This window comes from Ovis aries, chromosome 3, assembly GCF_016772045.2.
Source record: "Ovis aries strain OAR_USU_Benz2616 breed Rambouillet chromosome 3, ARS-UI_Ramb_v3.0, whole genome shotgun sequence".
Classification (NCBI taxonomy): Eukaryota; Metazoa; Chordata; class Mammalia; order Artiodactyla; family Bovidae; genus Ovis; species Ovis aries.
In genome coordinates this window covers 35,011,190-35,025,130 of record NC_056056.1, presented here as the reverse complement: position 1 = coordinate 35,025,130, position 13,941 = coordinate 35,011,190, and the positions used below count along the sequence as shown (strand labels likewise).

General features: G+C 37.0%; 1 protein-coding gene across 6 annotated transcripts in view; it reads right to left on the bottom strand.

Annotated features, from left to right (window-relative positions):
* Positions 1-13,941, bottom strand: part of BABAM2 (BRISC and BRCA1 A complex member 2) — a 416,111-nt gene that overhangs the window by 267,467 nt on the left and 134,703 nt on the right. The gene's annotated exons all lie outside the window — the stretch shown is intronic.

Here is a 13,941-nt window from a genome sequence, read left to right as displayed (position 1 = left end):
TAATAAGATTAAAATAAAAAATAGATTATGAAGTGACAATTACAGCCAAGGCAACAAGTTCAACCTATTTGAACTGTAGGCATCTTCAATTTGGGTTTCCTAACATCAAGCAAGAAAAGAAAGTTGGAAAAGTAGGGGAGGATCAAAAAGCATTATTAAATTATTAGTTACTAAAAAATACAATTAGAATTTTTAATCTACATTTTAAATGTACACTAGAATTATAATGCAGTAGTATTACCTTTCTGTTTTTTAACAGTATGAAAAGAATACATGAATGTGTGATTTTTTTAAATCCAAACAATAGGCACAGACCTGCCCATTCTGATTTTACTAAAGCATTCAGACCATTTCACTAATATTTATAACCCATAGGCTATTGACATAAATCACCATCCTTTCTACTACATTTGGAAGAACAAAGGTCAAACTTCTATCCACATATATAAAGGAGTATATCAGCAGGTACCCCAAATAAGACTCTAAACTCCTGATGATCTGTTAATATCATCATCAACTAAAATTTTTCAGCAGTTCTATGAACTAGTCTCTACAGGAAAGATGTACAGAGGTTTTGTGATTTAAAACATTCAACCAAGTTAAATAATAACTTCTATTTTTTTCCTAAAACAGAAAACTTATGTAAAAGAAAAAAGTTTCCCTCTCATTTTAAAATGGGAAATCATCATAATTTATTATATTTTTTATGATGGGAAAGCCTAAGGAATGACATTAAAAAAAAAAAAAGAAAAACAACTCTGTCATGGTCTAGAAGGAAGGGTTTTTCCACCTGTGCTATGCAGACACCTCAGAGTTCTAAGAAGGTGAAGGTAAAGTCGCTCAGTCGTGTCCAACTCTTTGCGACCCCGTGGACTGTAACCTACTAGGCTTCTCCGTCCATGGGATTCTCCAGGCAAGAATACTGCAGTGGATTGCCATTTCCTTCTCCAGGGGATCTTCCCGACCCAGGGATCGAACCCGGGTCTCCCACATTGAAGGCAGACGCTTTAACCTCTGAGCCACCAGAGTTCTAAGAAACTTCTGCAAAGGCAACAAAGAGGGGCGCTGAGGTAGTGAGGTTCTAGGTCTTTCAGTCTCTCTGACACCAAGCCTGCAGTGCAGCTTGGGATTTCCTTATGATACCATGGGTTTTCTTACGATGTGCTGTTTGAACAAAGAACTCTTGGGATGAGCTAGAACTACTCTAAAGAGTGGTCTCTGCCTTTTTCATATTATGACCACTACAGAGCTCCCTGAATCTCTACCTCTTCCCTCCTGATAAAACAAGCACTTCAAACTCCCTAACACATCTTTAAATACAGCAAGCATTTATAAATATTTTTTATGGATGGGTGGATGAACACACTTAAGGATGTATGCACACCTCTTACATAAGATTTCACAAGAGTCACCACTCCTTTCTACAAATACCCAAGTGACTGGCTTCAAGGTCCTGGCCCTAACTGTGACCTAAAACCTTGAAAATGCAAACAGAAATATAAACCTTGAGCTCAAAAGATAAAAATGATAGCTACCATCCACATATTTGTGTTTGTTTTACTGCATGCAACATTTTTTAACTAACATCAATCTCTGGCTAAGGACAGAGTACTTCTTCAATCCCACAAGCCTAATCCCATGACAGAAAAGGCAGAAAACAGAGAACCAAATGGCCAGAATCAATGCTGAGGTCCCAGAAGTCATCATGCCACCAGGAATGCCAATGGTGAGAAATGATACTACTCCTTAGGGCTCAACAGCTGTGCTCTTCCTTTGATGTTTATTCCTCTTTTCAGTAAATGCTAATTCCATTCTTCTGGTCTCTCTAGCCAGAAACCTCAGAATCATCTTTGACACAGTATGGAACCCTAATCGCACAGGCTACTCACAACCGAACACTTAAGAGAACAGTTAAGAGCCACTTAAGGGTCTATAAACAGCTCATGATGGACGGGAGAAGGTTTGTGAAAGAGTCTGATAAAATTCTTACCTTCTGTTATAGTCCCAGATTACTAGAAAGTGTGGTTTTAGTGTTCTGTGAAGCTGCTAGAGGACTAACATACCCTGTGAAGTGTTAAGTACAAGAGGTCATACTTTGAAACGGGTATGTATGGGAGAAACAGAATTATATAGGAACTTACAAGACGGGAATATGAGGCTTTTCTGCAGACTCAAAGGGTAAAGAGTCTGCCAGCAATGCAGGAGACCTGGGTTCCATCCCTGGGTAGGGAAGATCCCCTGGAGAAGGAAATGGCAACCCATTCCAGTGTTCTTGCCTGTAGAATTCCATGGACGGAGGACACTGGCAGGCTACAGTCCATGGGGTCGCAGAATTGGACACAATGGAGCAACTAACACATAAGAGGGTAATCCAGCCCAGTGAGATTTTGTAAAGAACAGAAGTCTCCCTTGAGTGATGCATACAGGGCTATAGAGGGAGGAAGACTCATCAAAGAATACAGGTTCCCAGCAATGGTCCCCCTTATCCATCTTCTGTAAACTCTATTTTTTCCTCTTTACCCACTCACTCCCATTAACGTGCAAACATCATTTGAAAGGTCTCTTCAAGTCCCATCTCATTTCTCTGTTCTACTATACAAAATTATCTTCTCTAGAGATTAGTCTATATTTGAGGTCTACATTTTCTCTTTTATTTTTCTCTCCAAAAGCCTCTTAAGTCAGCCCTGCCGCCACATCCCTCTCCCAAAGCAGCTCACGAAGGTCACCAGTGACCACACCATTGCCAAATCTAATGTCCTTTCTCAGTCTTTATCTTCTAGCTGTTCTATCAGAAGCATTCCAGCATAGCTGATCACTCTTTTCCTGGAACTTTCTCTACTTGATTTCCAAGAGCCAGTCTCTCTGAGCTTTTTATTTCACTGGCCCTCCCTCTGGTCTCCCCAACCTCTTAACACTGTTGGGTACCAGTGCTTCTCCCCAAGACCTCTTTTCTTTACCCAGGTGACCAGGTGACTTCATCCAGGTTCCTGATTTTATGCCTGGAGGGTTCTCAAATATTTTATCTCCATCTCAGATCTTTTTCTACTTCAAGTTTCATTTATTCAGCTATGACAACAAAAACCCAAATCTTGATTTTGTACTTTCCTTTTCATATTCACTCCTCGTTTCAGAGAATGGCGATTTCATTCTATCTCTCAAGCCAAAAAACTTCAGCATCATTCTTGACTTTTATGTTTCTCTTGCTTCCACATTCCAAGTGGCAGCAAATCCTGCTGACTCTACTGTCAATTTATATCCTCAGTCCAGCCACATTCCACCACCTCCATAGCCGTCTGACCTGAGCCATTGTTATCTCCAGCCTGGATGACTGCAACCACACCTCAACACTTCAGCCATCACTCATGTGCAACTGATTCCCATCACCACAGGAAGAGAGATCCTTTCAATGTTCGTCAGATTTCGTTTCTGCTTGGCTCAAAAGTCTCAGATGGTAGGGATTTAGCTTCTTCATAGAGGCATCTGACAAGGTAACAACTCATCTAAAATGTGAAAGAGGTGAGGAAGTAAACCATATGAAACATGGGCGGAAATATCTCAGGTAAAGAGAACAAGCGTAAAAAGGCTTGATGCAGGAGTCCACCTGAATGTTCAAGAAACAGCAACAAGGTCAGTGTCTCTGGCATAAATAAGCACTAACACTGATCTCAGGTCTCCTAGAAACTTCCCCAGTGTGCCCCACTGCTAAACCCCTGTAGGCTATGCAAGAATCACTCATAAAATGAGTGAACATTAAATGCCTACTAGATAAACTCCCTACCAATCAATAAATAGCCATTTTACCTACTAGCCTAAAAATGTCAACCTGTAGGTTAAAATGTTAAAGTTAACAAACTCCGATCTTTTAGTTTGTTAGACTCAATGGCTCTTAGACTATTTTTGAAAACAACAACAAAAGAAGTGAAATGTGCAATTTAAAAAATTAAAAACTCTTCTACATATAAGGTAATCGGAAGATATTCACATATTTAGCCCTTGGACTCATTTGAACTGCCAGTTATTTTAGTCCATGGGCTGCATTTTAGCTCTTTTGCCCTATTTTAGCTTGCACAATGTATTTTTATTCTACTGGCTATTTTTGCCCAACATTCTTTTTAAAATGCTCAGACGGTCCCTACTTTATCCCTTCTCAAAATGTTGATCCTAGAACTAATATAAATTTATGTTTGGTGGCAAAAGACTGATTTATACAGCTAAATTCACAAAAAAGAAATGTTGATCTCAGGATTAATATTAATTTGTTTATCAGAAAAGGGCTGATTTACATAACTTAATAATAAAAAAGAGCTTAAAAGTGTGAAAAGAATTTGAACTTTTTGGAAACCATACAAAGTGCTTTATGATCTCTAACTTTCAAGCTTACTATACATTCTTTATTTTGCCTTTGAGAGAACAAAGAAAATTTTGCACTTGTTTCTAACAGCATCAGAAATGTTGGAGACTAAGGTTCTAGAATTCAGTTTTCAGCTGCCACAAATTTTCCTTGCAACCTGTAAGTGAACCCTTTTTTGGGAAACTGAGTAAACAGTGACTGAAAACATATCCTAATGTAAAATGTTTGAGCCCTAAACATTACATGAGGAGCATAACACAAGTGAAAACTCCTCAAGCTCAACCTCAGACAGTGACTCTTCCTTTGTTTTTATATTTGAAGTTCCAATAGTTATTCAAGCAATTTACAGCCACTCTGTTGCAACATCAAAGACTGCTTCCATAGCAATCTTTCCTGTAAGCCGAAAAGGAGACATTTAGATGCAGCCAAGTCAACAGAATCATCTGATTTCCTTTTTGTCAATCCTTGGTCAAATCTTCTCTTCAATAGACGCAGAAGATGATCTGACCTACGACCGTTAAAATGTCAGCCATTCTGCCAACTGCTTTAATGGCAATCTCCCCAGCATTAGCAATAAATATGCACATCCTCCCTTTTCTTCAAGTTATAGTACATTGGCAAGTAACAAACTAGCAGCGCTGAGTTTTGGCAGTTTATTAGGTCTAAGCTTTTCTTCTGGTAACAACAGCTGTGTCGTAGTTCTCTTTTCCTTTCAGAAGTGGCAGGTAGACATCTTGTGCAGAATGGATTCCAAAACCTGGTTGCTCTGCAAAGTGAAATTGTACTTCCTTTCTTACAGACAGTCTGCTGTCAACAAACAAGCTGTTATCTGAAATTGACTGTCTTAATGCTTAGGTGGCTAAAAGCTAAGAAATACTCAAGAGTGACTAACTTCAGCTGGATGACAGCTTGGTAAGGATGAATCTTCAAATGGACACAGAACCAACAGCCGAAATCTAGAGACTGTTCCTTGTTAAACACATAATTATCTACCACAGGTGAGAAGGAAAGCCAAGTTAGTCTAATTAGAACATCTCACACTTCACAAAAATGTTTTCTAAGGTATATCATTTAATTATTCCCAAAGCCCAGTTCAGTAGGTATAATTCATTTACATCTACTTTAGAAATGAGAAAACTGAGGCTTAGAACAGTCAAGAAACCTGCCTGAAGTCATTGAGAGTATAATAGACAGTCAAAACTCAACCTCAAGATTCAAAAGTTATTCATCTATTCATTACTGTAGATTAAGAGCCTCACATGTGCCAGGCCTTATATGAGGCAGTACAAATACAGTGAGTAAAAGAAATATGATCCCTGCCCTCCTGGAGCTTATATTCTAGTGAGTGAGTCAGCCATTAATCCAAAGTAAAATAATACACCTATAAATTAAAACCGCCAAAAATAATATCCATAAAAGGGCAGAGAGCTCTGAGAGCATATTCAGGAAGACCTGGCCTGAAGCCCCTGTCCAAGCTTTGGGGCTCATTACTTGAGGATACTTTAAAAAGCTGAGTCAAAAGACTGTGTGGAAAAATAAACAATCAACACCAGCCAGGAACTGATAAACGTCTTCTATTCTGAAGAAAAGACAAAATACCAGCCAGGAAAACTGTGAAGAAGAAAAGCAATGAAAGGAGGCTCACTATACCAAACAGCAAAGCATCATATAGACACACAGTATTTACAGCAGGATAGTCTGCTGTGGCTTCAGGAGACATACTAATGGAACAGGAAATCAGTCCAGAAGATTTAGTGCCTGGTTGATAATGTGGGACAACTGGGTAGCCATCTAGAAATAAACAAGACTTAGGCCCATATTTCACCATATATAAGGAAAAACTCCAAGTGGACTACGGATTTCCATGTAAAAACTGAAACCATATAGAAGAAAACACTGACAAATGTCTTTATAAAACCTGGCGGCAGGAATGACTTTATAACTCAAAAGCCACAAAAGAATAGACAAACTTGACTACCCGATCATAAAAATTGCTTGGATGATAAAAACCACCATCAACAAAGTTAAAAGACAACTGGCAAATTGAGGAAAGTATATTTGCAACTCCATCACAAACAGCAATGCTCTTAATGAAGAGATAAAAAAAACCCAAGAGAACAAAAAGAAAGGATAAACAGAAAAGAAATACAAGAGACTCTTAAGCATATGAAAAAAAATGCTTAACCCCACTCGTACCAACAGAAATACAAATTAAAACTAAATTGAGTATCATTTTTCACCAAACAGACTGGGAGAAATCTATCAGCACTTTAAAGATAGCACTGCACTGTCTTCTGACCTCCACTGTTTTTGATGAAAAGTTAGTGGTGACACAAATAACTTTCACCTGTATGTAAAGTGTTCTTTTCTGTGGTGGTTTAAGATTTTCTCTTTATGTCTGGTTTTCAGTATTTTGACTATGTCGTGCCTTGTTTTTTCCCTGAATTTGTCTTGGTCGGGGTGTGTTGAGAGTCTTCGATCTGTAAATGCATGTCTTCCATTCTATTTTAAAATATCTGGGCATTATTTATTCAAATTATTTTCCTGCCTTCTTTCACACATATTAGACGTTTAGATTTTATCCCATAAGCTCTGCTTTCCCTTCTAAGTATCAACCTCCCATCTAATATCTGCCTGCTTTTGATCACTCTCCAGTGCCTTAAGGCACACGGCTTTGTATCTGTGGATAGGTTAGTCTAACAGGAGCTACCTGGCCATTATGCAAAGCAAAACATGACAGAAATCTGCAAATATGCTTAATTTACGACTGGCAATGCTATGGAGAAACAACCACTCTCATATGTTGCTGCTGGGTTAATAAATTGGTATAAACATTCTGAGGGCATTCTGGTGAAAAAATTATAAACACATATATAATCTTTAATCCAATAATTCCATTTCTAGTTATTTATCTTATAGACATACTGGAACACAGGCAAAGTCAGATGTACAAGATTATTTACCACAGTGTTATCTGTAACAGTGAAAGATTTAAAACAACTTTAATGCCCAACAATAAAATTCATATTAAATAAATTACAGTTCAATTATTCAGTGTAATAATATACAAATCATTTTTTTAAAGGAATGCTTATATGGAAAAAAGATCTGAGCTATATAAAGTCAGAAGTAAGCTGCAAAACAGGGTATGTAATATATGTTACTATTTGCATAAAAGGGGGGAATATGTATGTATATAGGGGCTTTCCAGGTGGCACTATTCACTTTAAACATCTTCAGATATAAAGAAATTTAGGCCCAAACATACACACCCATACACGCACACAACTACTTTTAGTGAATAAAGTAAAAACCTGAGAAATAAACTGTTGTGACAAGATCCTAAGTACTCTTAGTGACATACAGGTCAATATCCAATATAACAAATTCCATTACACAAACAATAAATATGTCAGTGCCCCTGTCATTGGTTCTATTATTTTAAATAATGTTCAATGCCTAATAGTTGCATGCGGTTAAAAACAAAAACAAACAAACCTGGACAGTTGTAAGAAGTGACTCTAATAGATTTCACTACCATGCTACACATTTTTCCAAAGGAGCAACCGCAAGTTTATCCCTGCCACGGTGAAATGCCATCAGACTTTAACTCCCAAGTGGCATAAATTAAACAGAGATGATGAGAAGCCCCCTGTATCCCCTGCTCCATGTGGCAAAATGGTGTCACCAGAATATCTACTCCATCATCGTGGCCAGCAGTAAAAGGGTCACCCTCTTCCAGACCCTCCAGCTATTTTGATCCTTCTACGCAATTTGACATTATTTAACATTTTCTAATAGCCATATTTAAAAAGGTTAAAAAAAAGATGAAATTAATTTCAATAATATATATCCAGTATATCCAGAATACTATCATTTCTGCATATAATCAACATGAAAAATTATTAATGAGACCACTTTCTGTGCCAGTTCCCGGAACTCTGCTGTGTATTTCACATTTGCATACATTTCAGTTCAGACCAGCCACATTTCAAGTGCTCAGTAGCCACCTGTGTGTTATATGACTAGTATATGACACAGTTTGTTGTGATCCACAGAGTCAAAGGCTTTAGCATAGTCGATGAAGGAGAAGTAAGATGTTTTTCTGGAATTCTCTTGCTTTTTGTATAATCCAATGAAGTTGGCAATTTGATCTCTTGTTCTTCTGCCTTTTCTAAACCCAGTTTGAACATATGAAAGTTCACTGTTCACGTACTGTTGAAGCCTCTGCCCTAAAGGAGCTTATACTCGAACCACCTTGTTATAAAATTAATCAAACAAGGAGACCATAAGGATGAGATGACTCTAATGCCTTGGTAGCCAACTTAAGCAAACGGAAACCTAAGCCAGAATCAGTTCCCATAAATGCCTTAAGATTAAGAAGAATAGCCAGTCACAAACAGCCAACTAGTCTTTCCCAAATAATGCAACCACTTCAAGCTCTAGCCAAACAACTGCCTTGCTTTTCTTCCAAGTCCTCTCTGTAAATCCCTTGCCCATAACTCTTAGCAGTAGAATGCTCCTAACCACCTTGCATCAACGTTTGCTCAAATAAACTTAAAAATTTTAGTATGTCCCAGTTTATCTTTTAACACTGCTCATATACTTTCCTTCAAACATAATACCACAGCAAGTTGGGGTGACAAAAGCATGTCATTAATTCAGATGAAGAGCTATCATGAAATGGCTCCTTTCTTCTCTGCACAGTATTTTAAAATGTTGCCAGAGTTTAATTTATAAGCCATAAATTCTTAAAATCTTACCAGGATTTGTGGCCAGGTACAGCAAAAAAAAAAGGGGGGGGGGTCTCCATCATATATCATTATTAAGAAAATTTCCACAAAAGGATAAAATCAGTTGCTAAAAAAATGTTTTATCTCACAGATCACCCACTGGTGATCTTTAATATGTAAAATATGTGAAAATATGTGGTTTTAGAACATCTCAAAACATTCTTCTCATAGCAGGAAAGAAAAATGCCTTTGATCAAAATATTAAGGATGACAAACTAACTTTGAGCTCCGGGAATTAAAACAAAAGCCAAAGAAAAATTCACAAATTTGCTTACTGTGCTTTGTTACTATTAACTGACATTGGTTCTTTAGATACTACTGACACAAGCAGGAAAGCAGTTAATTATTTACAGTATAAAGTGAGACCTTAAATTTTGTCCATTGAGAAAACTTATAGTGTACCTTTATGTTGATATATTGTATCAAAACAGTATATATAATTTTAGTATCTATAGCTTACATTGGGACATTCATCAAAATTAAAATTCTAATCTTAAAAATAACTGCTCAAATAGCAGTAGGGAGGTCTTTGTGGTAATCTGTATCTTAACTAGAGTGGTGGTTACAGGAAATTAATCATGTGATAAAATGGCATACACATACTTTGTATCAATGTCAATTTCTTGGTTATAAAAATATAACCACTGGGGAAAACCAGGTGAAAGGTATATAAGACTTCTCTGTACTATTTCACAACTTCTTGTGAATCTGTAACTATTTAATATATCTTCTTAAAATTACTCTGATCATGCAGGAACATTAGAATTCTTCATTCTGAACAGGTAACCTTGCATCCCAATGTATCGCCTGTTTTCTCTCGATTTAAAAAAAAATGGCATTTGTTAAAAATTATAAAACCAGCACAGACTAAGAAAACAGTGTTCAAAACTCTACTCATTAAAAACTCTATTCATTAAAGGAGATGGACAAAGCAATAAGAGAGATGGCTTCATAAAAAGACCATGGTAAAGAATAATAAAGAGTTTGTGCTGATTTTTTTTAATTTTAGTGTTTACTTTCAAATGTGCACTTGCTGAAATCCTCTAACTGGAAACTGAGGAGAAAAAAGAGGAGTGTCTGCAGTGACATGGAGAACCAGTGTAATTCAAATTAACATGCTTGTCAGAAGGCTGACAGGAGACGAGAGCCTTCGCTCTCTCTTCTACATGGTTTTTAAATTTTTCCTTTTGCCAACTGATGGTAAAACAGAAGAGGCATCTCAGGATTTTAAGAGCCTTGTACTTTTAGAGCAGAAATGGAAGGTTAAGAATGTAAAAATATGTTCTAGAAAGAAAACTTCAGTAATGGCAAAGGTGGAAACAGAAAGGGGACTAGAAAGCCACCATCCTCTCAAATGAACACAGGATGCTGTAATCCAAAGGTCTTCAGTCATTATGCACAGTCTTAGATGCCTTACAGAAAATATTTATCAGGTGGACTAGTAGGATCAGGAGAACCACAATACATGGATTCACATTTAGCCCAGGAAGAACATATTGGTTCTTACTCTATTTTATTAAAAGAATACATTAGTTTTCATATTTTATTTCCTATATCAATTTATTTCATATTAAAATGTTTTCTTGCTACAATAAGACATAATAGATGTGATTTACTGATCCGTAAACCAGTCATATGAATACTTATAATTCTTGTCTCCCACATATGCTATGCCTCTAAGTTTTTCTTTCTTTTTTGGGGGCTGCACCACATGGCTTGCAGGATCTTAGTTTCCCAACCAGAGAGAGAACCTGGGCCCCCTGCAGTGGAAGTCCTAATCACTGAACACTGGGGAATTTCCCTCTGAAGTTTTTCTGCAACCATATAACCCACTGGCCTCCTCTACCTATAGTGCTACCTATCTCCACCTTCCTTTAGGGCCTATGTCAGTTTCGGTTCACCAGTGAAGGCTCCATAGTTCCTTCCATTTCTCAGTGATTGGGTCTTCTTCTGAATTCATATACAGGCTGTCCATCCCATTTGAGGCAATCCATTTAGCATTGCTATTTCATTTTTCACAAATACATGTTGAGTCTTCTTAACTGGATTTTAACACCTTCATGAGCAAAAGCCAGGACTGCTTTTTTTTTTACTCCAACCATTAGCAGCATAATAGACTTTCTTTATCACTTGTATATTGGCTTAGCCCTGTTGAATTATATCTTACAGGTATGGTGCAGCATTCCAGAGCATATAAATATAATTTAAAATACTGATTCTGCAGTCTTTCAAAATAATTATCTTTCCAAGCTCTGTGTTATCAGAAAAACTGAAAAGCGTGCCTTTTAATTACCTAATAAAAGAATGAACAAAACAGGATCAAAGGAGCAGCTCTGTGACATTTCACAAGACATCTGGTGGCAAACTAGACATACATCCAAACTCTTAGATGTAGCTCTTCCAGAGACTCAGACAACTAAGAAAGGAGCACACAGTAGAATACTAAGAGAGAATGACTGAATGCTTTACTGAAAATGAGACAATCTAATAATATTCACCTTCCTTAAAAGGATAAAATAAGTTTGCCATAACTGTTTCTTAGTTACCTAACTATTCTTCCAACTAACTATTGCATTCTTATTTAAATGCCTGCAAATCATCCACTTAAAGACCTGAGTGCAATTTCTTTTAAAAATCTCCAGTATGTTTTTACTTTCTACAGCCCTGAGGATCTTTCTGCTTCTCCATTTCTCAAAGATAATACCTCTGAAGCACATCTGCCCATTTCTTTGACTTCTTCAGCCCTGAAACAGAGCCCCCAGAAGGAGCGCAGCCTGGCCAACAACTTGATTTTAGCCAGGGAGCCCCACCTTGGACTTCTGACCACCAGAACTATACGGTAATATATCTGTGTTGTTTTAAGCTACCAAGGTCGTGGTAATTTGTTACAGCAGCAGTAGGAAACTAATACAGCCTCTGATTCAAAAGATCTCACCTCAAAATCAAACTCCTTTCTTTCTGCTAGGGTCCCATGTTTGTCAACCAGATTCTTGGGGTATATTTGAATTCCAGTAGCAAGTTGTCCTTTACCATATTCCTGAAGCAGCACATCAAGCTCCAATGTGTTTCACTCTGTAAGACTCACCTTTATGTTCTGTTTTTGGACCAGGAACTAACTCATATACCTATATTTTTACTTTTAGTGTCTCAACTCCTACTTCCATTGATCTCCTCCTTGGGTTGGTTTGCTGTAAGCTTAACCCCTAATTGTCCACATTGTCTTGTTACAGGGTTCTCAATTTCTTTACTTCCCCTCAGTCCATAATCATTGCCCTGATGCTTACAAACTACTCAACAGCATATGAAAATAAACTGGGGGTAAACATAGAAGTAGTAGGTTTTATAAGTAAAGAATGGAGAATCAGTAACATTAAATTGAAAGTTTTAAATATACTATAAATTCAAACTACCTATACTCCTACACTCAGAAGAACAACTCAAGTATTAGCTGGGCCAATGAACATAATTTCAAACATTCTTAGATCAGAAATGGCACCATAAAACTGCATGAATTTAAAGTCAGCCTTAATATTAAAAGGGGGAATTAGGTAGGAAGGAAAATCCTAAAAACTAAAGACCAATTAGTTTGACAGCGATTCCTGTCTTTAAAGGAATCTATCAGTACTAAAGACAACACAAACAGGTTCATCAAGAAGTCATGCCAAATTAACCTAACAACTCTTTTGAAAGGACAACTAAGTTGATAGTTTAATATGAGAAATGCTTGGATTAGAGGATAAACTAAATTCAGTAAAGTTTTCCTTACTATCCATATGAATAGGCTAAAGTTTCAAAACAACATTTTAAAACCTTGAACTCTGCACTACTTGTAGAAATATAAAATGGTGCAGCCACTATGGAAAACAGTACAGAGATTTCTCAAAAAAAGAAAATTAAAAACAGAATTAGCAATATGATCCAGCAATCCTACTCTGGGGGATGTATTCAAAAGAATTCAAAGGAGTATCTTTGCACATACTCAGGTGTAGTCAGCCTTATTCATAATAGCCAGGAGGTGAAAGCAACACAAATGTTGACTGACAGATGAACGGATTCACAAAATGTGGCATAAGTGTACACTGGAATACCAAGCAGCCTTAAAAAGGAGAGAAATCCTGTCACACGCTACAACACTGATGACCCTCAAAGACAGTATGCTAAGCAAAATAAGCCAATCACAAAAAGACAAATGCTAGATGATTCCACTTATCTGAGGTGTCTAAAGGAGTCAAAATCATACAGACAGGAAGTAGAAAGGTAGCTGCCAAGGGCTGCAGAGAAATGGAGTTAGTATTTATTTTATTTTTTTTAACTTTTTATTTTTACTTTATTTTACTTTATAATACTATATTGGTTTTGCCATACATTGACATGAATCCACCACGGGTGTACATGCGATCCCAAACATGATTGGTCCAGAGTTTCAGTTTTACAAGATGGAAAAGCTCTGGAGAGTGACTGCACAACAATGAGAACAAACTTAACACTACTGCACCGTATACTTACAAATGGTTAAGATGGCAAATTTAATTTTACGTGTCTTTTACCACAATAAAATAAACAAAATAAATTTACAAAATAATAAACAACAAAAAAAAAACCTTGAACTGAACAAACAAGATGATTTGTAACAAGGATAAACTTCAGTCCTACTGATTCAACGGCATTAATCACATGTAAGACCTTGGAAAACATGTCCTTTGAGAAAGAGCTGAAGAGCAAAAAGGGAGAGGTATGTTTAACCTAAGAAAAGAAAGACTGAGAGAAATCTGAGAGGCTTAACACAGAGAAGGGAAC